The following is a 25,574-nucleotide window of genomic DNA, read 5'->3' on the forward strand; positions in this document are numbered from 1 at the left end:
CTCTCTTCTTTCACTTTCCTCAAGAGGCTCTTAGTACTTCTTTGCTTTCTGCCATAAGAGTAGTGTCATCTGCATATTGAGGTATTTCTCCTGGCAATCATGATTCCAGCATAGTATTTCCCTATTTATTCATAAAAGAAAGTTCCCCACTAGTTTTACTCAGCAAAAGATTTAAGCTCATCAATTTTTTCTTTCACTTCTGTTTGGGGAATTTTATGAATTCAAAATTAACACAGAAGAACTATACAAAAATGATCTTCATGACCCAGATAACCATGATGGTGTGATCACTCACTTAGAATCAGACATTCTGGAATTCAAAGTCAAGCAGGCCTTAGGAAGCACCACTACGAACAAGTCTAGTGGCGGTGATGGAATTCCAGCTGAGCTATTTCAAATCCTAAAAGCTGATGCTGTGAAAGTGCTGCACTCAATATGCCAGCAAATTTGGAAAACTCAGCAGTGGCCACAGGACTGGAAAATGTCAGTTTTAATTCCAATCCCAAAGAAAGGCAATGCCAAAAATGCTCAAACTATAGTACAATTGCATTAATCTCACACACTAACAAAGTAATGTTCAAAATTCTCCAAGCCAGGCTTCCACAGTATGTGAACTGTGAACATCTAGATGCTCAAGCTGGATTTAGAAAAGGCAGAGGAACCAGAGATCAAATTGCCAACATCTGCTGGATCATCAAAAAAGCAAGAGATTTCCAGAAAAATATCTATTTCTGCTTTATTGACTATGTCAAAGCCTTTAACTGTGTGGATCACAAAAATACTGTGGAAAATTCTGAAAGAGATGGGAATACCAGACCACCTGACCTGCCTCCTGGGAAATCTCTTTGCAGGTCAAGTGGCAACAGTTAGAACTGGACACAGAACACAGACTGGTTCCGTATCAGGAAAGGAGTACATCAAGCCTGTATATTGCCATCTCCTTATTTAACTTATATGCAGAGTACATCATGAGAAATGTCAGACTGAAAGAAACACATGCTGGAATAAAGATTTCTGGGAGAAATATCAATAACCTCAGATATGCATATGACACCACATTTATGGCAGAAAAGCAAAGATGAACTAAAGAGCTGCTTGATGAAAGTGAAAGAAGCGAGTGAAAAAGTTGGTTTAAAATTCAACATTCAGAAAACTAAGATCATGGCATCTGGTCCCATCATTTCATGGCAAATAGGTGGGAAAAAATGCAAGCAGTGAGAGACTTTGTTTCTGGGGGGCTCCAAAATCACTTCAGATGGTGACTGTGGCCATGAAATTAAAAGATGCTTGCTCCTTGGTAAAAAAAGTTATGATCAACCTAGACAGCAATTAAAAAGCAGAGACATTACTTTGCCAACATAGGTCCATCTAGTCAAAGCTATGATTTTTCCAGTAGTCTTGTATGGCTGTGACAGTTGGACCATGAAGAAAACTGAGCACAGAAGAATTCATGCTTTTGAACTGTGGTGTTGGAAAAGACTCTTGAGAGTCCCTTAGAAAGCAAAGAGACCCAACAAGCCCATCCTAAAGGAGATCAGTCCTAAATATTTTTGGAAGGACTGATGTTGAAGTTGAAACTCCAATACTTTGGCCACCTGATGCGAAGATCTGATTCATTTGAAAAAACCCGGATCCTGGTAAAGATTGAAGGCAGGAGGAGCAGAGGATGAGATGGTTGGATGGCATCACTAACTGAATGAACATGAGTTGAGTAAGCTCCAGGAGTTGGTAATGGACAGGGAACCCTAGTGTGCTGCAGTCCATGGGGTGGCAAAGAGTTGGACACAATAGAGTGACTGAACTGAACTGAACTGAACTGAAAATAAGCACAGTGTATTTTCTTTGCTTGGGTGTGAGGTCACCAATTCAGTCCTGTCCGACTCTTTACATAATGGACTTCCATAATGGACTATAGCCCATCATCCCCCTCCGTCCATGGTATTTGTCAGGTAAAAATACTGAAGTGTGTTGCCACACCCTCCTCCAAGGAATCTTCCTGACCCAGGGATCAAATGTGTATCTCTTACACATTCTTTTCCACTAATGCCAATATTCTCTAATTCAATTTTTAATGTATTAAAATGACTTTTATTACAAATAGTCCTTATTGGAGAGATGTTTTATCAAATCAATATTAATAAATAACACTTTATCTTCCTACTAGAATAGTTCAGAGCAGAAACTCACTTATGAGTCCTATTTACTCCTACTTTCTCTATATTGACAATAACTAATGCCTTCTACTTCCTGGGCTCCTCATATTTCATGTCATAATGTCTTCTAGAAATGAAATTGTAAGCTTAATAAATTCTGAAATACAAAGAACTTACATCAAACTTCAACCAACCATGTCCAATGGTTCTTCATGATAAGTCTGCCATGTCATCTTGGGTAGACCACGATACCCAGATATTTTTTGTAGATGTTTCAGAAAAGGTATTTTGGGGAAGGGATTAGCATTTTAAAACATAGACTTTGAGTAAAGCAAACTGTCATCCATAATTTAAGTGAACATTATCCAATTAGTTGAAGACCTTAATGAAAATCCTGAGCTACCTCAAGACAGAGGGAATTCTGCCAGTAGGCTGCCTACAGATTCAAACTGCAACTCCTCCTTGAGTTTTCCACCTGTGGACTTACCCCAAAGATTTTGGACTTGTCAGCTTCCATGATCACTTCAGACAGTTCCTTAAAATCCCTCTCTTTATTTTTTCTTTGTCATTTATAGGTATTTTACATATATATGCAGATATGTAAAAGTATGTGTATATATTGACATATGTATATAGATATACATATATTCTTCAACTTATGATGGGGTTATATCCCAATAAACACATCAAAAATTGAAAATATCTTAAGTTGAAAATGCATTATTACATCTAACTTACTGAACATCATAGCTTAACCCAGACTACCTTAAATATGTACAGAACACTTACAGTAACCTGTAGTTGGGCAAGATTATCTAACACAAAGCCTATTTCATGATAAAGTGCTAAATATCTCACATAATTTATTACCCTCAAGGTGACATGACTGATTGGGAGTTGTGGCTCCCTCCCAGCATCTTGAAAGAATGCTTTACTGCACACTGTGAGCTCAGGAGAATGTGAAAGTTCAAAGTATGGTTTCTACTGAATATATAGCACTTTCACACTACCATAGACAAAAAAAAAAAAAAATGTTAACTTAAACTACTCTAAGTTGGGGACCATCTAGATAAACACACATTCCATTGGTTTGTTTTCTTCTGAAAAGTCCTAGTAAAATCTATAAATACAGAGTAGGAAAAAAGATGTTTGAAGAAAGTCATTTTTCTATCCTCATACATCCTCTATAATTGTTTCAGTGAAAAGAAGTTATTTGATTATTTTAAAATACCATTCTTTTAAGCAATTAATTGTACTGATGTTAACAATTAGTCTAATCAGCATATGTAAATTTGGAGGGTTCCCAGGTGGCTCAGTTAGTAAAGAATCCACCTACAATGCAGGAGACACAAAAGACGTGGGTTCAATGCCTGGGTCTGGAAGTTTCCCTGGAGTAGGAAATGGCAACCCATTCCAGTATTCTTGCCTGGAAAATTTAATGGACAGAGGAGCCTGGTGGAGTCCATGGAGTTGCAAAGAATCAGACACAACTGAGCAACTGACCATGCATGTTCAGCTTTCCTTTCACCATGTCTTCTATATGACCAATGAATACCCAGAGTTCTGCCATAAAATAAATTTCATTTCTTCATATTTCACAAAGCCACAATGTGAAAAACAGAGGATTTCCAGCTCTCCGTAATTATAAAATATCTGAAAAAAAATATCCAACAGTAGTTCAGTTCAGTGTAGTTCAGTTCAGTTGCTCAATCGTGTCCGACTCTTTGCAACACCATGGACTGCACCATGTCAGGCCACCCTGTCCATCACCAACTCCTGGACTTTACTCAAACTCATGTCCATTGAGTCAGTGATACCATCAAACCATCTCATCCTCTGTCGTCCCTTCTCCTCCTGCCCTCAATCTTTCCCAGCACCAGAGTCTTTTCCAATGAGTCAGTTCTGTGCATCAGCTGGCCAAAGTATTGGAGTTTCAGTATTTCAGTTTCAGCTGATTTTCAACATCAGTCCTTCCAATGAACACCCAGGACTGATGTCTTTAGGATGGACTGATTGGATCTCCTTGCAATCCAAAGGACTCTCAAGAGTCTTCTCCAATACCACAGTTCAAAAGCATCAATTCTTCCGTGCTCAGCTTTTTAGAGTCCAACTCTCACATCCATACATGACTCCTGGAAAAACCATAGCCTTGACTAGATGGACCTTTGTTGACAAAGTAATGTCTCTGCTTTTTAATATGCTGTCTAGGTTGGTCATAACTTTCCTTACAAGGAGTAAGCGTCTTTTAATTTCATAGCTTCAGTCACCATTTGCAGTGATTTTGGAGCCCCCAAAATAAAGTCAGCCACTGTTTCCACTGTTTTCCCATCTATTTGCCATGAAGTGATGGGGCCAGATGCCAAGATCTTAGTTTTCTGAAAGTTGAGCTTTAAGCCCACTTTTTCACTCTCCTCTTTCACTTTCATCAAGAGGCTCTTTAGTTCTTCTTCACTTTCTGTCATAGGGTGGTATCATCTGCATATCTGAGGTAATTGATATATCTCCCTGCAATGTTGATTATAGCTTGTGCTTTATCCAGCCCAGCATTTCTCATGACGTACTCTGCATATGACTTAAATAAGCAGGGTGACAATATACAGCCATGACATACTCCATTTCCTATCTGGAGCCAGACTGTTGATGTAATGGATAATAAAAATTTGATCCACCCATATGATGAAATATTACTAAATAATGAACAAAGGTATTTATAAAACTTTTAAGATAAAGAAACATACTAATACATTGTATATAAAAGAGCTGTATAAAAACATATAGGAGATGCATTCTCTGGTTCCTCTGCCTTTCCTAAAACCAGCTTGAACATCTGGAAGTTCATGGTTCACTTATTACTGAAGCCTGGCTTGGAGAATTTTGATCATTACTTTGCTAGCATGTGAGATGAGTGCAATTGTGCAGTAGTTTGAACATTCTTTGGCATTGTCTTTCTTTGAGATTGGAATGAAAACTGACCTTTTCCAGTCCTGTGGCCCCTGCTGAGTTTTCCAAATTTCCTGACATATTGAGTGTAGCACTTTCACAGCATCATCTTTTAGGATTTGAAATAACTCAACTGGAATTCCATCACCTCCACTAGCCTTTTTCGTAGTGAAGCTTCCTAAGACCCACTTGACATCACATTCCAGGATGTCTGGCTCTAGTTGAGTGTGAGTGATCACACCATTGTAATTATTTGGGTCGTGAAGATCTTTTTTGTACAGTTCTTCTGTGTATTCCTGCCACCTCTTAATATCTTCTGCTTCAGTTAGGTCCATATCATTTCTGTCCTTTATTGAGCTCATCTTTGCATGAAATGTTCCCTTGGTATCTCTAATTTTCTTGAAGAGATCTCTAGTCTTTCCCATTCTATTGTTTTCCTCTATTTCTTTGCATTGATCGCTGAGGAAGGATTTATCTCTCCTTGCTATTCTTGGGAACCCTGCATTCAAATGGGTATATCTTTCCTTTTCTCCTTTGCTTTTTGCTTCTCTTATTTTCACAGCTATTTGTAAGGCCTCCTCAGACAACCATTTTGTTTTTTTGCATTTCTTTTTTGGGGGATGGTCTTGATCCCTGTCTCCTATACAATGTCACGAACCTCCATCCATAGTTCATCAGACACTCTGTCTATCAGACTTAGTCCCTTAAATCTATTTCTCATTTCCACCGTGTAGTCATAAGGAATTTGGTTTAGATCATACCTGAATGGTCTAGTGGTTTTCCCCACTTTCTTCAGTTTAATCTGAATTTGGCAATAAACAGTTCATGATCTGAGCCTCAGTCAACTCCTGGCCTTGTTTTTGTGGACTATATAGAGCTTCTCCATCTTTGGCTGCAAAGAACATAATCAATCTAATTTTGATGTTGACCATCTGGTGATGTCCATGTGTAGAGTCATCTCTTGTGTTGTTGGAAGATGGTGTTTGCTATGACCGGTGCGTTCTCTTGGCAGAACTCTTTTAGCCTTTGCCCTGATTCATTCTTTACTCCAAAGCCAAATTTGCCTGTTACTCCAGGTGTTTCTTGAATTCCTACTTTTGCATTCCAGTCCCCTATAATGAAAAGGACATCTTTTGGGGGTGTTATTTCTAAAAGGCCTTGTAGGTCTTCATAGAACCATTCAATTTCAGCTTCTTCAGTGTTACTGGTTGGGGCATAAACTTGGCTTCCTGTGATATTGAATGGTTTGCCTTGGAAACAAACAGAAGTCATTCTGTCGTTTTTTTTTTTTTTATTTTTATTTTTTTTTTTTTTTTTTTTCAATTTTAATTTAAAAAAATTATACATGTGTTCCCCATCCTGAACCCTCCTCCCTCCTCCCTCCCCATACCATCCCTCTGGGTCGTCCCAGTGCACCAGCCCCAAGCATCCAGCATCGTGCATTGAACCTGGACTGGCATCTCGTTTCATACATGACATTTCACATGTTTCAATGCCATTCTCCCATATCTTCCCACCCTCTCCCTCTCCCACAGAGTCCATAAGCCTGTTCTATACATCAGTGTCTCTTTTGCTGTCTCGTATACAGGGTTATCGTTACCATCTTTCTAAATTCCGTATATATGCGTTAGTATACTGTATTGGTGTTTGTCCTTCTGGCTTACTTCACTCTGTATAATAGGCTCCAGTTTCATCCACCTCATTAGAACTGATTCAAATGTATTCTTTTTAATGGCTGAGTAATACTCCATTGTGTATATGTACCACAGCTTTCTCATCCATTCATCTGCTGATGGACATCTAGGTTGTTTCCATGTCCTGGCTATTATAAACAGGGCTGCGATGAACATTGGGGTACACGTGTCTCTTTCCCTTCTGGTTTGAGATTGCATCCAAGTACTGCTTTCAGACTGTTTGTTGACCATGATGGCTACTCCATTTTTTCTAAGGGATTCTTGCCCACAGTAGTAGATAATTACCCCATTCCAGTCCATCTTAGTTCACTGATTCCTAGAATGTCAACATTCACTCTTGCCATCTCCTGTTTGACCACATCCAATTTGTCTTGGTTCATGGACCTAACATTCCAGGTTCCTATGCAATATTGCTATTTACAGCATCAGACCTCGCTTCTATCACCAGTCCCATCCACAACTGGGTATTATTTTTGCTTTAGTTCCATCCCTTCATTCTTTCTGGAGTTGTTTATCCACTGATCTCCAGTAGCATATTGGGCACCTACTGACCTGCAGAATTCTACCTTTCAGTATCCTATCATTTTGCCTTTTCATACTGTTCATGGGGTTCTCAAGGCAAGAATACTGAAATGGTTTGCCATTCCCTTCTCCAGTGGACCACATTCTGTTGGACTCTCCACCATGACCTGTCCATCTTAGACATGTCCATCTCGGACCCATCCGTCTTTAGGCCCCACACGGCATGGCTTAGTTTCATTGAATTAGACAAGGCTGTGGTTCGTGTGATCAGATTGGCTAGTTGTCTGTGTTTGTGGTTTCAGTTTGTCTGCCCTCTTATGCCCTCTCTCAGTGCCTACCGTCTTACTTGGGTTTCTCTTACCTTGGATGTGGGGTATATTCATGGCTGCTCCAGCAAAGCACAGCCACTGCTCCTTAACTTGGACATGGGTTATCTCCTCTTGGCCACCACCCCTGACCTTGGACATGGGGTAGGTCCTCTCGGCTGCCGCCCCTGACCTTGGATGTGAGATAGCTCCTCTTGGCCACCGGCCCTGATGTTGGACGTGGAACAACAGGCTGATTCCAAACAGGAAAAGGAACGTCAAGGCTGTATATTGTCACCCTGCTTATTTAACTTATATGCAGAGTACATCATGAGAAATGTTGGAAATGCTGGGCTAGATAAAGCACAAGCTCTAATCAAGATTGCAGGGAGAAATATCAATTACTTCAGATATGCAGATGATACCACCCTTATGGCAGAAAGGGAAGAAGAACTAAAAAGCCTCTTGATGAAAGTGAAAGAGGAGAGTTAAAAAAGTTGGCTTAAAGCTCAACATTCAGAAAACTAAGATCTTGGCATCCAGTCCCATCACTTCATGGCAAATAGATGGGGAAACAGTGGAAACAGTGGCTGACTTTATTTTTTTTTGGGGGGGGACTCCAAAATCACTGCAGATGGTGATTGCAGCCAGGAAATTAAAAGACGCTTACTCCTTGGAAGGAAAGTTATGACCAACTTAGACAGCATATTAAAAAGCAGAGACATTACTTTGTCAACTAAGGTCTGTCTAGTCAAGGCTATGGTTTTTCCAGTAGTCATGTATGGATGTGAGAGTTGGACTCTAAAGAAAGCTGAGCGTGGAAGAATTGATGCTTTTGAACTGTGGTGTTGGAGAAGACTCTTGAGAGTCCTTTGGATTGCAAGGAGATCCAGCCAGTCCATCCTAAAGACATCAGTCCTGGGTGTTCATTGGAAGGACGGATGCTGAAGCTGAAACTCCAATACTTTGGCCTGCTGATGCGAAGAGCTGACTCATTGGAAATGACCATGATGCTGGGAAAGATTGAGGGCAGGAGGAGAAAGGGAAAACAGAGGATGAGATGGTTGGATAGCATCACAGACTGAATGGACATGGGTTTGTGTTGACTCCGGCAGTTGGTGATGGACAGGGAGGCCTGGCGTGCTGTGATTCATGAGGTCCTAAAGAATGGGACATGACTGAGTGACTGAAATGAACTGAAGTGCATTCTTAACTACATAAAATACATAGGAAATATATATGTGAACCAAGACATAAGGGATGTCGAATGTAAATAAAGGTTATTTCTATTAATGAAAGATTGGAATATAGTGATTATTTTTCTATTCTCTTGTATTTTCTGTTTTTCCACAATAGGCTTCTGTTGTTTTAATTATTAGGAGGGAAGTTCTATACTTTGAGCAAACAAGTAATATGATTTTCTCAATAAATTCTTCACTGACATCACTTGAAATCTGTCTTCCATGGTGCATTTTGTATGGGCCATATTCAATCACTGTTATCTATTGTGCTGCAATCATCTATACATCCTATTTCCCTTGCTGTTTGTGAGCTTTATAATGCATGACATTGTGTCCCATTTGCTTGTACACTCTCTGAATATAATAGTTTGCAATATTCAATAGATATTTGTTTTTAATAGGTAACATATATTTACAGATATTTATTAAGCTGGCAATTAATAATTAATAACTGAGCATCAGTGTTATCAACAGCATTATTTATTTTCTAACCAATAGTACCCTTCTTCCTAAGACCTGCTATGATATGAAAAAGCTGCATAATAATTAGTGTTACAAGGAATTCTTAAATAATTGTCCTCTCCCCACTCCCTACATCTATGATTTCCCATCCTCATCCACAAGACAAGGACTAGAAATTTGATGAGATGTTATGTCTATGATTATGTTAGGTTACATAACAAAAATGATTGTGCAGATTTAATTATGTATATTAATTAGTTGACTTTTAGTTAATCCAAAGGGAGGTTGTCCCAGTGAGTCAATTGAATCTAATCTCATGAATCCTTTAAAAGCGGAAAGTTTTCTGTAACTGGTAGCAGAGAGGAAACCAGAAAGATTCAATGCCTGAGAAAGACCTGACTTGCATTGTTCATTGGAAGATGGACGGGATCACATGAGAAAGAATACAAGTGGCTTCAAGGAGAAGAGTAGTCGCCACATGACAGCCAGGAGGAAAAGTGGGAGATCAGACGACAGTCCACAAGGAACTGTATTCTGCCAATCCTAAATGATCTGGAATTGGATTCCTCCCCAGAAACTCCAGATAAGAACCCAGGTCCACTGACACTTTGATGTCTACTTTGGAAAACTAAGCAAAAAACTCAGTTGAGTTTGACCTACAGAACCTTGAGCTAATAAATTTCTGTTGTTTTTAAGATGCTGAATTTGTGATAATTCATTCTATAGCAATAGAATCCTAATATACTAATAAAATTTCATTTTTTTAATGCAGAGGTTCCAATTATTAAGATGTTTGTCTTATACTATGGGTAATACTTTGCTGTGGTTATGAGACCCAAATGAGTATAGAATATCATACATGGAAAATTCTAAAATATTCTCAAATTGTTCTCAGAGGTACATAAAAAATATATAAATCCTTTGTTGTATAAATCTGCCCTAATCTACTACAGCCCACTTAACATAAAAGAAAACTCACTCCTCTCAAAGAACAGTATTTCAGTCTCTTCTGATTTTTATAGTTCTGGTTTTAAACTTCAAAGCCCAAATTTCCCACAGCATAATTTTTAAGGAATTTGGTGTTTTGTTTTGTTTTGTTTTTTGGTGTTGTTTCGTTTCGTTTGTTTGTTTTGCCCTGCTCACACTTTTTAGAAAGATGCTTCATTTTTAAATCCTTGCCTCTTAATCTTTTCTTCCTCACAGTGGATTGTTGGTATATTAGGAGGCTAACAGTGTTCTCATGACATCAGAGGAAAAGTACTGGCATGCCTTGTTTCCTTTGGCTCCTCTGGTCTCTGAGGAGATTTCTTATCTGTCTGGCTGCTGCCCTTCTGCCAGAATCCCCTGCTGTAATTTACAGCAGAATTGGCAAAGCTCTGACTTACACGGCCTCACCTCAGCCCTTGCTGGTTCTACAAATTTCCTTGAATCTCTTCTAGATCTTCCAGAGCCTGGACTAGTCAATGTACTACTAATTTCTAACCACTTAGTGGTGTCATATCACCTCAGAAATCCCCACGGGAGTAGAGTTATGAAAGAATACTGAGATGGGGATTCAATCCACACCTCATAGATACTATAAGTAATTTGGGAAAGCTTAAAACACATCTCTTCTTCAGGCTAACAATGTTGAATTCCAAAGTTCAGTTCTTCAAGGACTTCTGAGAGGCAGTCTCTTTCCAGAGTTCCAGAAATTAATCTAGGCAAGTGTTTCTAGCCTCAGCAATTCCTGCAACTTACATATCTCCTTCTAATCAAGAGAAAGTCTGAAAATGGGAGAACAGAACCCAGATTCTTCCCTCCATTATTCAATTGCTTTTCTCTACCTTTATCTCTCAGAATTCCTTGGGACTAAAAAGAATAGGCTCTGAGCTATCTATCTACTGCTTTTACATCATATCTTCTTCACATGGGTACCAAGTCACAGAATTATCCATGAAGGTAGCGGGCATGCATTCTATACTTAGGGAAAATTTTTCCATAATATGTTCCACTGATGTCTTGGACCTATATGTTAAAAAATAGTCACTCTGAGTTCTTCTTTCAAATCTATTTTTTGTGGAAAATCCTTTCCTGGTTTTCAGAAATTAAATGGTAATTCTATCTTAAACCTTGCTTACCTGCTATAAAATTTCTAATCCCATCAACCCTACCTCTGAAACCAACATAACCTTCAGTTTAGCCAAATAGAAGTCCTTTTAAACAAAAAGTTAGAAGAGGAAATCATAATAACATAATCAAAATTCACCACAGATATAGGAAATCACCATAAGATTGAAGAAAGAAGTTTCAGTACAGACAAATGTCCTAATTTGTTCATCTTTGATTGACATTAACCAGTTTACAAATTTAGAGAAATAAGAGTTAACCTTATTTTGCTGTGTCACTGGAGGAAAATAAATGCTGTATTACTTAATTACCACACTAAATGCTATAATAAGACATTTAACCTTTTTGTGGCATTGAGAAGTTTACACATATGATTGGTTCAGACTATATCACTGCAATGCATATATTATATACCTTAGAAAGTCTACCTTCTTTAATTTAAAGCAAAGATAATATTTCCATATATCTGGAAGACTTTAAGGCATTCAAGACCACAAACAAGGACAGAAACAGATAGAGCAGATCCTGTGGGGCACTTCTCTGCTAATACAGTCTTGGATTGCAACTAAATCCTAGCTTTGGGTTTAATTTAAATGCTTATACACTAAAACATGTTGTTTTTTGAAGACTTTTCTCATATATGTAGTGTTCATTCAGCTTTCCTGACAGAAAATGTAAGAAAGAAAATTTTCTCTACATTTCCAAGGCTTTAAGTGTAAAAGTAAAATAGAAGTTCAGCATTGTCCTAATTTGTTTTTAATTCTTTCTTGTTATTTATTATGTAGGACACTGGACACTCCCTAGAGAGCTAAAATTCTGCACCATAGAGTACTCAGCACTGCCATTTATTCATTTAAGTCTATATTTCTGAAGTTGTTGTGTCTAATATTATTACCAGGAAGTTCTCACAGTCGTAGAGAGTTTGCTAAATAGAAATTCCACTGTGTGAGCTTGCAGCTTCAGAGAATTCTTTCTATGGAGAAATGTCAGTAACAACTTAATTTCCTCCTGTTGTGCAAGTATCTCTTATCAAAAAAATGTTCCCAATAATCACATCACATTTTAGAATGCTGCCTTTGGTTTATACAGACTGAGGTGTTAAGTGACAGATAGAGCAAAGGGAATTGGAAAAAAAAAATAATTGTATGGTAAGGAGAGCTCAGTGACTACTAGCTGTGTATAAAAATGGGAAGTGTGCAGATTAACCGATCTGATGTCTTTCCTATTAGTCTCATTTATTAAAGTTAAAACAAACTGTTTACCCTGCTGGTTGCCCCTTATAAGAGTGACTCTGATCTCATGAATGTCAGCACTTGCCCTCCAGGTTTACTCAGCTTTCAGCATAGATACCTTTCTTGTCCAGCTCTTCAAAGCAAAGAAAAGAAGAAAGAGGAAGGGAAAAAAGCATCCAGTGGGAGATTACAACATCCTCCACAGGGGATCCCTCCTGAGATCTGCTGACTAAAAGAACATGTTAAGAAGGAGCTCAGTGTGTCATAATCCGTTCTGAATGTGACCAGAACCTTCTGTGCAAAGTGAGCCAAGAGTCGCTCTGGTATCAATAGGGTAGAAAAGAAAGTCATAGCTTGTATCTCTGTCAAATAGTTAATAAATATCGCCTATAATTTCTTATTGTCAAAAGCCAAATTCTTTCTTTTCTAACGATTTCCTCATTCTGCCAGGTGGATAACAGTGAGGTAAAATCTTCACCTAAAATACTTAGGAAATTATGAATTTGTTGTTTCAATCCATGTAAAAGAACAAGTGTCAGCCCCCAGAAAGAATGGGACTAGACTATGGAGCAGTGTTTCAGGTAATCTTAAATCTAGAAAAATCTCTAGAAAACTCAAGCAATTGAATAGCCACCTTAAGGCATAATTGATGAAACCTAATGCTTATGCCCATCGTTGCATGAAATGTTCCCTTGGTATCTCTAATTTTCTTGAAGAGATCTCTAGTCTTTTCCATTCTGTTGTTTTCCTCTATTTCTTTACATTGATCACTGAGGAAGGCTTTCTTATCTCTTCTTGCTGTTCTTTGGAACTCTGCATTCAGATGCTTATATCTTTCCTTTTGTCCTTTGCTTTTCGCTTCTCTTCTTTTCACAGCTATTTGTAAGGCCTCCCCAGACAGCCATTTTGGTTTTTTGCATTTCTTTTCCATGGGGATGGTCTTGATCCCTGTCTCCTGTACAATGTCATGAACCTCATTCTATAGTTCATCAGGCACTCTATCAGATCTAGGCCCTTAAATCTATGTCTCACTTCCACTGTATAATTATAAGGGATTTGATTTAGGTCATACCTGTATGGTCTAGTGGTTTTCCCTACTTTCTTCAATTTAAGTCTGAATTTAGTAATAAGGAGTTCATGATCTGAGCCACAGTCAGCTCCCGGTCTTGTTTTTGCTGACTGTATAGAGCTTCTCCATCTTTGGCTGCAAAGAACATAATCAGTCTGATTTCGGTGTTGACCATCTGGTGATGTCCATGTATAGAGTCTTCTCTTGTGTTGGTGGAAGAGGGTGTTTGCTATGATCAGTGCATTTTCTTGGCAAAACTCTATTAGTCTTTTCCCTGCTTCATTCCATATTCCAAGGCCAAATTTGCCTGTTACTCCAGGTGTTTCTTGACTTCCTACTTTTGCATTCCGGTCCCCTATAATGAAAAGGACATCTTTTTTGGGTGTTAGTTCTAAAAGGTCTTGTAGGTCTTCATAGAACAGTTCAACTTCAGCTTCTTCAGCATTACTGGTTGGGGCATAGACTTGGATTACCATGATATTGAATGGTTTGCCTTGGAAACGAACAGAGACCATTCTGTGGTTTTTGAGATTGCATCCAAGTACTGCATTACAGACTCTTTTGTTGACTATGGTGGCTACTTCATTTCTTCTGAGGGATTCCTGCCTGCAGTAGTAGATATAATTGTCATCTGAGTTAAATTCACCCATTCCAGTCCATTTTAGTTCACTGACTCCTAGAATGTCGACATTGACTCTTGCCATCTCCTGTTTGACTGCTTCCAATTTGCCTTGATTCATGGACCTGACATTCCAGGTTCCTACACAATATTGCTCTTTACAGCATTGGACCTTGCTTCTATCACCAGTCACATCCACAGCTGTGTGTTCTTTTTGCTTTGGCTCCATCCCTTCATTCTTTCTGGAGTTATTTGTCCACTGATCTCCAGTAGCATATTGGGCACCTACTGACCTGGGGAGTTTCTCTTTCAGTATCCTATCATTTTGCCTTTTCATACTGTTCATGGGGTTCTCAAGGCAAGAATACTGAAGTGGTTTGCCATTCCTTTCTCCAGTGGACCACATTCTATCAGATCTCTCCACCATGACCCACCCGTCTTGGGTTGCCCCAAGGGCATGGCTTAGTTTCATGGAGTTAGACAAGGCTGTGGTCCTAGTGTGATTAGATTGACTAGTTTTCTGTGAGTATGGTTTCAGTGTGTCTGCCCTCTGATGTCGACTTGCAACAACCTACCATCTTACTTGGGTTTCTCTTACCTTGGGCGGAATACACAGAAGAACTGTACAAAAAAGATCTTCATGACCCAGGTAATCACAATGGTGTGATCACTGACCTAGACCCAGACATCCTGGAATGTGAAGTCAAGTAGGCCTTAGAAAGCATCACTATGAACAAAGCTAGTGGAGGTGATGGAATTCCAGTTGAGCTATTCCAAATCCTGAAAGATGATGTTGTCAAAGTGTTGTACTCAATATGCCAGCAAATTTGGAAAACTTATCAGTGGCCACAGGACTGGAAAAGGTCAGTTTTCATTCCAATCCCAAAGAAAGGCAATGCCAAAGAATGCTCAAACTACCAAACAATTGCACTCATCTCACATGCTAGTAAAGTCATGCTCAAAATTCTCCAAGCCAGACTTCAGCAATACGTGAACCGTGAACTTCCTAACATTCAAGCTGGTTTTAGAAAAGGCAGAGGAACCAGGGATCAAATTGCCAACATCCATTGGATCATGGAAAAAGCAAGAGAGTTTCAGAAAAATATCTATTTCTGCTTTATTGACTATGCCAAAGCCTTTGACTGTGTGGATCACAGTCAATAAACTGTGGGAAAGTCTGAAAGAGATGGGAATACCAAACCACCTGACCTGCCTCTTGAGAAATCTGTATGCAGGTCAGGAAGCAACAGTTAGAACTGGACATGGGACAACAGACTGGTTCCAAATAGGAAAAGGAGTCCGTCAAGGCTGTATATTCTCACTCTGCTTATTTATTTATTTATTTATTTCCATTTATCACTTTATTTATTTTTTTTAATTTTATTTTTAAACTTTACAATATTGTATTAGTTTTGCCAAATATCGAAATGAAACCACCACGGGTATACCTGCGTTCCCCATCCTGAACCCTCCTCCCTCCTCCCTCCCCTACCCTCCCTCTGGGTCGTCCCAGTGCACCAGCCCCAAGCATCCAGTACCGTGCAATGAACCTGGACTGGCGACTCGTTTCATACATGATATTATACATGTTTCAATGCTATTCTCCCAAATCTCCCCACCCTCTCCCTCTCCCACAGAGTCCATAAGACTGATCTATACATCAGTGTCTCTTTTGCTGTCTCGTACACAGGGTTATTGTTACCATCTTTCTAAATTCCATATATATGCGTTAGTATACTGTATTGGTGTTTTTCTTTCTGGCTTACTTCACTCTGTATAATAGGTTCCAGTTTCATCCATCTCATTAGAACTGGTTCAAATGTATTCTTTTTAATGCTGAGTAATACTCCATTATGTATATGTACCACAGCTTTCTTATCCATTCATCTGCTGATGGGCATCTAGGTTGCTTCCATGTCCTGGCTATTATAAACAGTGCTGCGATGAACATTGGGGTACACGTGTCTCTTTCCCTTCTGGTTTCCTCAGTGTGTATGCCCAGCAGTGGGATTGCTGGATCATAAGGCAGTTCTATTTCCAGTTTTATGCAGAGTACATCATGAGAAACGCTGGACTGGAAGAAGCACAAGATGGAATCAAGATTGCTGGGAGAAATATTAATAACCTCAGACATGCAGATGGCACCATCCTTACAGCACAAAGTGAAGAGGAACTAAAAAGCCTCTTGATGAAAGTGAAAGAGGAGAGTGAAAAAATTGGCATAAAGCTCAACATTCAGAAAACGAAGATCATGGCATCTGGTCCTATCACTTCTTGGCAAATAGATGGGGAAACAGTGGAAACAGTGTCAGACTTTATTTTTGGAGCTCCAAAATCACTGCAGATGGTGACTGCAACCATGAAATTAAAAGACGCTTATTCCTTGGAAGGAAAGTTATGACCAACCTAGATGGCATATTCAAAAGCAGAGACATTACTTTGCCAACAAAGGTCCGTCTATTCAAGGCTATGGTTTTTCCACTGGTCATGTATGGATGTGAGAGTTGGACTATGAAGAAGGCTGAGTGCCGAAGAATTGATGCTTTTGAACTGTGGTGTTGGAGAAGACTCTTGACAGTCCCTTAGACTGCAAGGAGATCCAACCAGCCCATTCTGAAGGAGATCAGCCCTGGGATTTCTTTGGAAGAAATGATGCTAAAGCTGAAACTCCAGCACTTTGGCCACCTCATGCGAAGAGTTGACTCACTGGAAAAGACTCTGATGCTGGGAGGGATTGGGGGCAGGAGGAGAAGGGGACAACAGAGGATGAGATGGCTGGATGACATCACCGACTCGATGGACGTGAGTTTGAGTGAACTCCAGGAGTTGGTGATGAACAGGGAGGCCTGACGTGCTGCAATTCATGGGGTCGCAAAGAGTTGACAGGACTGAGCGACTGAACTAAACTGAATGCTTATGCTACTCAGTGTGGTTATTCTGTGTCTAATTCATCTAAGCCCATTTTTGAGAGTGCCTATTTTATACTGAAGTATTTTAATAGCCTCATATTGTGTCTTAATACTTCGTCTACTTTGTCCTATCTATTCATCACCCAAACCTCCACTCTGACACCACCTTTTTCTCTCTAAAATATATTTGTGATCATGTATTTCCCTATTGGGCCTTTTATGGATCTTCATTTCATACAAGATAAACTCCAAACAACTCACCATTCAAATACATATACAATGTTTTTGAACTATCTTTTCAGGTTCATTTACTCCTTCACTATCACTCTCATTTGCAAACCCCACTCACACAATGCTCATACCTTAAACTGCTTCAAAACTCTAGCTTCTTCCAGTTCACATAATCTTGTACAAAAAGATATCTTCTACCTCTTTACCTTTGCACATATTTTATATACTTAAAATGTCAGATACTTTTAAGTTATTACTGAAAGTACAAGCGTTATTACATCCCTCCTGATCACCTAATGTGGAATTATTCCTGCCACTTTAATGTTCACTTAAAAATTAATTCCTTGTCTACAGACCACTGTCCATATAGATTCTTAGCTTCTTAAATCTAGGGGTGTATCTTATTTCAATTTTTTTTTTCAAATACAAATTATAGATTTTTTTTTCAAATGTCAGTTGAATAAAAGCATAAAAGATTCTAATAAACTAATATCTAATATTCTTCCCTATGGCTCTATCTATCATTAAGTATTAATGCTATTAACTCATTAGTTCTAACCTGATGTTATGTTCCATTAATCAGTTCAGTTCAGTTCAGTCACTCAGTCCTGTCCGACTCTTTGTGACCCCATGAATTGCAGCACGCCAGGCCTCCCTGTCCATCATCAACTCCCAGAGTTCACTCAAACTCACATCCATCGAGTTGGTGATGCCATCCAGCCATCTCATCCTCTGTCGTCCCCTTCTCCTCCTGCCCCCAATCCCTCCCAGCATCAGAGTCTTTTCCAATGAGTCAACTCTTCGCATGAGGTGGCCAAAGTACTGGAGTTTCAGCTTTAGCATCATTCCTTCCAATGAACACCCAGGACTGATCTCCTTTAGGATGAACTGGTTGGATCTCCTTGCAGTCTAAGGGACTCTCAAGAGTCTTCTCCAACACCACAGTTCAAAAGCATCAATTTTTCGGTGTTCAGCTTTCTTCACAGTCCAACTCTCACATCCATACATGACCACTGGAAAAACCATAGCCTTGACTAGACAGACCTTTGTTGGCAAAGTAATGTCTCTGCTTTTGAATATGCTATCTAGGTTGGTCATAACTTTCCTTTCAAGGAGTAAGCGTCTTTTAATTTCATGGCTGCAGTCACCATGTGCAGTGATTTTGGAGCCCCTCAAAATAAAGTCTGACACTGTTTCCACTGTTTCCCCATCTATTTCCCATGTAGTGATGGGACCAGATGCCAAGACCTTAGTTTTCTGAATGTTGAGCTTTAAGCCAACTTTTTCACTCTCCTCTTTCACTCTCATCAAGAGGCTTTTTAGTTCCTCTTCATTTTCTGCCATAAGGGTGGTGTCATCTGCATATCTGAGGTTATTAATATTTCTCCTGGCAATCTTGATTCCAGCTTGTGCTTCATCCAGCCCAGCATTTCTCATGATGTACTCTGCATATAAGTTAAATAAGCAGGGTGACAATATACAGCATTGGCGTACTCCTTTTCCTATTTGGAACCCGTCTGTGTCCAGTTCTAACTGTTGCTTCCTGACATGCAATAGCTGCATATAATGCTAAGTATATTTTGTAATTCCATTGAAATAATTATAATCATATAATTATAATCATATAATCATACCATCTGTGTTAAACATACACTAAGTTTTACTAAAATCTTATCATTTGATGGTAAGTGAATTAGGCTGAGATAACATAATACAGTAGTCCTATTAATAGCATTTTAGACTTATTTTGTGTCATCATCATATGGTTTTATCTGATTTACACAAATCTTGAGGCATTATTAAGAACACCTACATGAAAAAAATGAACACATATCTTATGGTTTCATATCCAGTTCTTTACAAGTACGAACTTGGTCCCCTCAATTGAAGAAAAACACTTTTTTTCTCCTAGAATTGTATAGCTAACTATTTTCAGGTGATTTTCATTTGGAAACATGGAGTTTATTCTTTTATTATTTGATATTCAACAAAGGCCAGGCAGATAGTAATAATGCTTTGTTTATTAAATAATTGAGATATTGTCTAAAAAGAATTTTCTTGAATTAATTTCTAAATTATTTCATAGTTATAATTAAGGATAAGGTACACCTTCTTTGCCACATTCATCTAAGAAATATGTACCCTTTAATATTATTCAAAGAATATTTGTGTATCTAGAAGTGTTTAGGAGGTTTTTGTTAAGGTATCTTAAGGCAAAATTATTGATTTAAAATTCTTGAAATACTCACAGAATGATAAAAGGTTTAAATTTTAGGAAGGTAATCAATATCAAAGCAATTAGACATGGATTTTTGAAAGGCATTCTACAACCTCCCTGTATCAACCAACAACTAAAATAAGTTACAGTAAAGTGTAGTCAACAAAATCATGGTTCTATATGCTATTTTATTTCAGTAGCATATATCACCAGATTTTGCAAATTAAACTTCTTTTAGTTACTTCTTAAGTAGACCATGTTTAAATGATTATTCATCTGCCCCCAACTCATGGCTTCTTGCAGGCTCACTGTATTTTAGTTTTATCAACCCTTGAAAGTTTTTTTATAATTTAAGGGAAAACATTTAAATATAAGAGTTTCTAAAATAAATGTATACACTAGTTATTAAAATGAAAGAAATCTAAAATCATTATAAAGAGTTTAAGAAGGAATTTATTAGCAAATCAACATATTTTTAAATTGTCTCCAAAAAATATATAAATGTTATGAAGAGAGTTTGAAATAAGAATCTAGATGCCCTTTCAAACTTCTTTGAAATAACTCTGCAAGTTGGACCAAATCTAGCTTGTAATGATACTATAGTTGGACCTAAACTATCAAAAAGTTATTATCACCATCAAGAAACATTTATTAAACACTTAAGAGTACAGGAAATTTCCCTTTATCTCATTAAGACTCTTTAAAAAGAAGTAATCTACATCTAGGGCCGTGTACCAAAATATTCTATTAATATAGCAAATGCAAGTAAATTAAATAAAAAGCAATATTACCTTTGAAAAATGTGATAGAGATAACCACTTTAAATTCAAACAAGAAACGTCTTTAAGAACAAAGCAGAGTAGCACAGTTCAAACTTGAACAAAATAGGTATTAAGCTTTTCAAAATGTGGTTAGGCATTATCTATGCAGTTATGAGACTGAGTGTGTTTAACCATGAAATACACTATTCCCTCATTCACAAAAAAATAATAAAATGACCTTATTATTTATATGAAAAAGAGTATTTTTCTATCAATAATTTTAGTAGTTTGAGCAGTACCACAGTAACCTTTAGTCACAACAAATCAGGTGGCAGAATTGATTGACCTGGTTACTATATTTCAATACTTTTTACAGTACAATTTATCCCTTAGCTAGCTCATTTAAATTATATAACTATATACTGTAAACTACAAAATTTCTTATGTCTCTGGTACATAAAATTTTCTTTATTTCCTTTACAACTTATTTCAAGAAAAACATTTTGCCAACAATTTCAAGTTTATTCGGTATTGTGCTCAATAGGCAATCCATTTTACAGATGGGTAAAATGAGAGACATGTATATGGAGTTACTTAAGCAGATAAACTTAACCAACTCATCCAAAACTTGAAAAAGAAGAGAGAAATCATTAGGACTTAAGGTCAGCATAACAAATGGAAAAAAAAAATAGGCAGCCAAATGCATAATATGATGTATTAATCTTACAAAACTAGACAGCACATTAAAAAGCAGAGACATTACTTTGCCAACAAAGGTCTGTCTAGTCAAAGCTGTGGTTTTTCCAGTAGTCATGTACAGATGTGAGTGTTGAACCATAAAGAAAGGTGAGTGTAGAAGAATTGATGTTTCTGAACTGTGGTGTTGGAGAAGACTCTTGAGAGCCCCTTGCAAGAGATCAGATCAGTCAATCCCAAAGGAAATCAGTCCTAAATATTCATTGGAAGAACTGATGCTGAAGCTGAAGCTCCAGTACTTTGGCCACCTGATGTAAAAACTGACTCATTGGAAAAGAACTTGATTCTGAGAAAGTTTGAAGTCAGGAGGAGAAGGGGATGACAGAGAATGAGATGGTTAGATGGCATTTCTGACTCGATGGACATGAGTTTGTGCAAGCTCTGGGAACTGGTGATAGACGGGGAGTCCTGGCATGCCACAGTCCATGGGATCTCAAAGAGTTGGACACGACTGAGTGACTGAACTGAAGTGAATCATTTGTATTTTCAAGAACAATTCAACTAACAGATAAGAAATACTTTGATGAGATGGCAGGGAGAGCTGTAAGGGAGAAGAATAAGTGAGGGTACTGAGCTCCTTCCTTGTTGTGGAATAAAGGTAGAAGACATGGTAAGAATCAGCTGGGACCATTTCAAAGTTGTTTTAGCCTTGTCTTCTAGAGCCACACTATAGCTAATAATTATTTGCAATACTTTGTGATTATTTTTCTATATACCTATCTTTATTGATCATAAAAATACTTTGACATTTCTCACTTTTTCCACATCATATATACATAACTATTGCCAGCACTTCTCTCGTCCTTTCCTTGATTACTTTAAATGTTAAAATATTTGCTTTATTACGTTTTCTTTCAAGGTGACCTTCTTTTACACCCTTCTTTTTTCTGCAGCTGAGATCACATTGAGTTAACTTTGTCCTGAGCTGGGAGCATTTTCACATTTGATTACCTAAGATTTCAGGGTCTGGGCTTTCACACTCATAGGAGTCAGCCATTCACGTTTTAAATAGGTTCTTAAACTCTAGTTCTGACCTATTTCTGAAACATTTTTTAAAACACCAACAAATGACTATTCACACAGATCCCATGTCTAAATTTTCATATAATTATATTTATATGTTATACCATATGATTATGTACTGATATTGTTGCTGTTGTTTAATCACTAAGCCGTATCCGACTCTTTGCAACCCCATGGTCTGTAGCCCACCAACTCCCCTGCCACGGGATTCTCCAGCCAACAATACTGGAGTGGGTTGACATTTCCTTCTCCAGTATAGTGGTATTGTATGTGCTATGTTTTCATAGAATAAAGCTATATATTTATAACTATATTTTTAAATAGAAACATTTTATTATATGTCGTATGTAATACAATAAAAACATTGTTCTGAGTCAATTGTGTGTTTTCAGTAATGTAGTTGTGTACAAGTCTTTGTGACCCCGTGAACTGTAGCCTGCCAGGCTCCTCTATCCATGGGATTTCTCAGGCAAGAATACTGGACTGTGTTGCCATTTCCTTCTCCAGGGTATCTTCCTGAACCAGACAGGGATCAAACCTGGATTGCCTGTATTGTAGGCAGTCTCCTGCCATGCAAGCAGTCTCCTGCAGTGCAGACAGATTCTTTACCAACTGGGCCACCAAAGAAGCCCAAAGTCCTTGATTTGACAAATATTTCTCTAAATGATTAGAAGGCTGCTATGAAATTTATCATATCTTATTTGAACGCATTAATTATTTCTTTCCCATCATGTATGTTCATGACTTTTTTTGAGCAAACTATGGAGTTGACCTTCGTGTCTATAGAATTTAATCTCAAATCCTTTCAATTTTAAAATGTTTATAATAACAACAGCTTCAGACACAACAGCAAAATTTCAAATTCAAATTATCCATAACTAAAAAGTGAGTTACATATATTTTGTTACAAAAATTTCTTTTTTTATGTTAATTTACCTACATAAGAAATATTATAGCATAAATCAAACTATAAGAAGAGAATAATGAAAAATGGTTATATCTCATCATGTGAAATTCTGAGAAATATTTATTAAAACATTAAAATGAAATTCAGTTTTCAAATATAACTGTATGGAATCAGGATTTGCATATTTCAACTAAATTCTCCCAAGTCTAATAAGTAAAAGCAAACCTCTCCTGCATTTGAAAGAATATTAAATAGGGACTGATTTTGCAGGCATATTTTTAATAAATAAATGCATATATTCCAACTTACTAAAAGGTTTTTAAAAAGCAGAGCTGGGAAATTATATGCAAACATTTTGAACAGCTAATATGCAATACAAGCTGAAAGAGCCTGAAGCAAATGTGAGTATTACATACATACTAATAGTATTCTTAACCTGTCCCTGGAGATTTCCATAAAAACCAGATAACATACTTCAGGACAAATATTGGGGAAAAATGGGAAATTATACTCTTTATGATTTTTAAATTTTAAAATCCTTTTGCTTGAATTATATTTTTTAAAATTAAAAGAATTGCGTTGTATAGAGCATCGAATTCTTTGTGATATAATGTTTTTCATCCAAAATTCTGCAGAAAACCTGCCAATATCTGCCTGATCTCATGATCAAAACTTTTTATTATTGCCTACTATCAGATTCTTAGATGGGAGTACCCCAAAGTTTTAGAGGTAAAGAAACATGAGACTGAAATAAAGATCAATTTTAATCCAAGCCAAGTAATAACACATAATATCATCAAGAAAATTAGTTTTCATGTCCTTACCAATTATTACAAGGCAGACAATGTTCAGTGTTTCACAAATACATCTAATTTAAAACTTATAATGATCATATAAAGTATATACTATTTTTATTATCCTTAATTTACAGATGAGGGAACTGGGACACAAAGATCTTCAAGTTGGCCAAAAATATACAATTAGTGACTAATGGACTATAGGTTTGAACTAGGCAATATGGCTCTAGAGACCATGAGCCTAGCCACTGCACAATTCAGTTTCTCATTAAGAAAACCTGTAGACAGACATCTGCAGTTTGCATACAAGGATAAAAATTAGCCACAGATACTTTATTACATTTCATACAATTCACATAGCACTTTCTCTTTTTCTCTTAAGACTTATTTTCTACTATCTACAATTATAGATAATTTTTACATATCTCTTCTATATATACCGAGGCCCTAAGTTCCCCAACACAAAAATTAGGCCTGACTTTTTGTATCCTTCAAAATCCCTGGTAAAATCTTACATATTCTTTAAGCATTCATTTAGTATTTTTGGATGACTGAATATAAATCTGTCTCTTTCATTAAGAAATAAGAGAAAAATATATTGAACACAATGTACTATAAAAATGGATTGGGTTTTGACTCTCCTCTGCAGAAAAAAAAAAAAGTAAAAATGATAACAATCCTGCCACTGGACCTGCATCTATTTTATGAAAACTGAGCAAAACTTAATATAAACTTTGAACCTTCAGTGATCTTATGTTTAATTTTTATAATTACAATAATTTACAACACACATTATTTAAAGTTCAGTATATTTTTTTTTTCCCTTATGGATCACAGTCTTGTCATGGCAAAGGGACTTGCATACTCAATGAAGTCAAGAGCCATGCTGTGCAGGGCCCCCCAAGATGGACAGGTCATAGTGAAGAGTTCTAACAAATATGGTCCACTGAAGAAGGAAATGACAACCCACTCCAGTGTTCATGCCTGGAAAATCCCATGAACAGAGGACCCTAGTAGGCTACAGTCAATAGGGTTGCAAAGAGTCAGACATGATGGAGCTCATGCAGGCTAAGCATCAGTAAAACAAATGATAAATATATTACCAACCAAATGTGATACAATTTCTCAGTTGTATTCTACAATTCTCCCTCTACTCAGTTTATCTGGGTAATGTCAGACATATCAAGAGTTTCAATGAGTTCACTTGAAATTTTTTTTAATATAAATTTATTTATTTTAATTGGAGGCTAATTACTTTACAATATTGTGGTTGGCTTTGCCATACATCTACACGAATCTACCACAGGTGAATTTTTGATGCTTGAATATATCAGCAAATTTGGAAAACCCAGCATGGGCCACAGGACTGGAAAAAGTCAGTTCTCATTCCAATCCCAACGAAGGACAATGCCAAAGAATGTTCAAACTACTGAACTATTGTGCTCATTTCACATGCTAACAAGGTCATGCTCAAAATCCTTCAAGCAAGGCTTCAACAGTACATAAACTGAGAACTTCCAGATGTACAGCTGGATTTAGAAAATGCAGAGGAACTAAAGATCCAACTGCCCACATCCGTTGGATCATAGAAAAACCAAAAAGATTCCAGAAAAGCATCTATTTCTG

The sequence above is a fragment of the Bos javanicus genome, chromosome 6 (assembly GCF_032452875.1).
Source record: "Bos javanicus breed banteng chromosome 6, ARS-OSU_banteng_1.0, whole genome shotgun sequence".
NCBI lineage: Eukaryota > Metazoa > Chordata > Mammalia > Artiodactyla > Bovidae > Bos > Bos javanicus.